Source organism: Hippocampus comes, unplaced genomic scaffold (assembly GCF_001891065.2).
Source record: "Hippocampus comes isolate QL1 unplaced genomic scaffold, H_comes_QL1_v1.1 scaffold62, whole genome shotgun sequence".
In the NCBI taxonomy this organism is placed as follows: domain Eukaryota; kingdom Metazoa; phylum Chordata; class Actinopteri; order Syngnathiformes; family Syngnathidae; genus Hippocampus; species Hippocampus comes.
Window position 1 is genome coordinate 1,566,922 of NW_017806062.1, and position 3,548 is coordinate 1,570,469.

The following is a 3,548-nucleotide window of genomic DNA, read 5'->3' on the forward strand; positions in this document are numbered from 1 at the left end:
CAGGAGGGAACAGAAGCCCAGTGGATGTTTCCCGAGAGGTGCTTAGGGGCGGCTGTGGAATGCGGTGGCGACGGCATTCCGAGTTGCGGAGTAGAACGAGGGAGCGCATGGAAATGGAAGTCCAAAATAAATGAAAAGGAAATGGCTTGAAAACAGTCCAGATTAAGGATTGACACGCTGAGTCATCATCAGCCGTCCTTGTTAGGGCTGGACTGCCGCATTGGGTTGGAGCAAATTAGGGATTAAAGGACTGCCGCTTAAAAACAATCGCGTCGAGATTACACTGAGCTGCTGAGGAAACAACTTTGAAATTTGAGTGTGGGAGTACACACCACGTAGGGCCTGATTAACCGAGATCCCAAATAGCGACCGCTCATGGCGTGTTCACACTTAACGGATTGTGTGTGTTGTTGTTTTTCACCGTGGAAAATTTGGAAGAGCGTCTCAAGTGCAAAATGAAGTTAGAAGTGATGGAAGTGGAAGGGTTAGAGTGCGGGGGTCGGCAACCCGCGGCTCAAGAGCCGCATGCGTATAAGAAATAGAGTGGATGGACCATGAATACATTCCTCACCAAAGACGGTGGAGCCGTCTGAGCCGTTGCTGGACGAGTGGTACTCGGGGGCGTCGTAGGAGCTGAGGGTACTGCTGTCGATGGACTGCGAGATGTCGTGGAGCTCCTCCATGCCGCCAATGAAGTCGTCATCGGCGCATAGCGGGCTTCCCAGCATGGAGTCCTCCAGGGGCGAAGGCGGATGGTAGTGACTCTCAACGTCGACCATGGCCGCGTCGTGAGGGAGTGGCGCAGGGTCGGCCCGCGAGCTCACTCCTCAGGCTGGGAGAGACCAAGGACAAAAACAGTCAACATTCCGTCATGCACTTAACAAGGAGCAAAGTGGGTGAAATTGAAAGTGTATTTATGACATTTTTACTAGCGAAAGGGCTGTAGCCAAATACCGATAATCGGGCCTAATTTGAGCAGTTTGTTTTCGAGCCAAAACGCAATATCATCCTCCACACAAAAGCGCTTAGTAATTCGGGAGTCTCAATATGATTTAAGACGTGTTTGTAAGTTTATTGTACAAAAAAATAAATAAAAAAGTTCAAGGAATTAAAAGATGCGTGTCTGTTGTTGGAGTGAAATATTAGAATGATGCATACATCATATTGAAACTCTGTGAACAACTGCCGGTACTTTAAAATCTAAAAGTGATTCACAAAGCAACTTTTGGAAATTGCAACTAATGATTGAATCATAATGAATTGCTTGTGATGTTTATTTTTGGTTTTGTTTTTATGTACATTCGTAAACCACTAGCTTGGGCAAAAATGTTGCTTCCAAGAGTCAAACTCATTTTTGTCGCGGGCCACTTTGGAGTTATGTCTTCCCTTTGAGAGCCGTTATAACAGTGAAACCGAATAAATGTTTAATCATCACATCATATTCTTGTACAAAGAAAAAATGATTACACTACTAGTTTTGAAATCAGTCAACCATATTTTGGTTTTCCTGTTCAATGATTGTTCGAGTGAGTGTAAACGCCCTAAAACTATTGCAAAATCTCAACGTTATTTATTACACGTGACAATTTGACATTTTGGTTCAGATTTTAGCAGCGATCGTGGAAGTTGACACACTTGATTTGCTTTCGCGGGCCACATAAAATGATGTGGCGGGCCGGATCTGGCCCCCGGGCCTTGAGTTTGACACCTATGTTCTTAGAGGAAAAACAAACCTGGCCAGGCTCAAATGAGCTTTTGCTTCCGCCTGTGCCATTCTGCAATCTGTATGATGTTGAGCATTGTGGATGATATTTTATGATGACGGGACTGCGATTGAGTTTTTGCTACCCTGAAAAGTACATGTGACCCCCCAAGAACTGTGCTTTTGCTGACAGTAGCGAGAACAGACGCAGCTCAGGAGTTAGTTAACGAGACATGCAGGAGGAAGAATCTAGGTCACTTGGCCGGCTGGGGCTGCGCTGGGAGAAGGGAACCGAGGGTTTGCGGGCTTGGACACCAGCAGACGAGGGGAGGCAATTTTTCGATGCGCTCCTTCTACCTGGTAGTCAAAACTTGAGACCTCCGCATGTAAACTAGGTCAATCTTTAGTAAGCCCCTTTCATCAGGCCCCGTTAAGTCCATCAAAGACGGGGAAAAATAAGGGGGAAGGGGGCATTAGAGCTGGTGTGGGGGTGGCTACGAAGCGGTCGGATGGCAGCTGCCGCGCGTTCTCGTAGGCAGCTTGAAATTTTTGCACACTGCTCGCCTTGAGTTTAACCTCAACTCGTCTTTGCCACCGCTGCAAAGGACGGTCATGCTTGAAGCGCACGTTCGCTCAGAGCTACCTCTCCCTCTTCAAAAAGAAAGCCCCTATTTGTGAGATATTTACCAGCGCCCCCCGCCCCCCAAAAAACTGTTATAATGTTAATACAATGGAACATGACATGCATTATCCTTCCGTTCAGTCTTGCCATCGATGAAGAAGGCTCGTTCAGATTGGCTAGCTTACACACCATACACATTTCTTCAAAATAGTGCGTTTTGATGTGATTCTATATTTATTTTCAACTACACACCAGTAAAAACAAGCTATACATGACTTTGCTCTGGAGCTGGTACACATTGATTCCGTTTCCATTCATACCAATGAGAAACGTGGCTTTGGTTCCCGAACATTGCGGCAACAAAAAAAATATTCCTATTCCTAAAAAAATAGTGTACCGTGTGATGTTTTCTTGTGCCACTGCACAAACTCCTTCCTAACCCTGAACCGTTGTGTAGCTAGCTAGCTAGAATAGCTAGCTAGCTACACATTATTAATCCCCAATGGGAAAATTCAAGGTGTCCAGTAGCAAAAACAACATTCATACGCCATGCCCAAAAAAAATAATTAAAACAAACAAAGCATGTACCCTAATTCGGGTTCCCGCTGATCTGGAGCCTATGCCAGCTAACTGACATCCTGGACTGGTTGGCAGCCGATCAGGTAAGCATTCACTCTCAGCATTCACACCGATGGCCAATTTCTAGTTTTCAATGAGTCATGTTACAATATGCGGCCCGGTAGTCCAGTGGTTAGCACGTCGACTTCACAGTGCAGAGGTGCCGGGTTCGAATCCAGCTCCGGCCTCCCTGTGTGGAGTTTGCATGTTCTCCCCGGGCCTGCGTGGGTTTTCTCCGGGTACTCCGGTTTCCTCCCACATTCCAAAAACATGCATGGTAGGCTGATTGGCCTGATTAACCGAGATCCCAAATAGCGACCGCTCCTGGCGTGTTCACTCTTAACGGATTGCGTGTGTTGATGTTTTTCACCGTGGAAAATTTGGAAGAGCGTCTCAAGTGCAAAATGAAGTTAGAAGTGATGGAAGTGGAAGGGTTAGAGTGCGGGGGTCGGCAACCCGCGGCTCAAGAGCCGCATGCGTATAAGAAATAGAGTGGATGGACCATGAATACATTCCTCACCAAAGACGGTGGAGCCGTCTGAGCCGTTGCTGGACGAGTGGTACTCGGGGGCGTCGTAGGAGCTGAGGGTACTGCTGTCGCTGGAC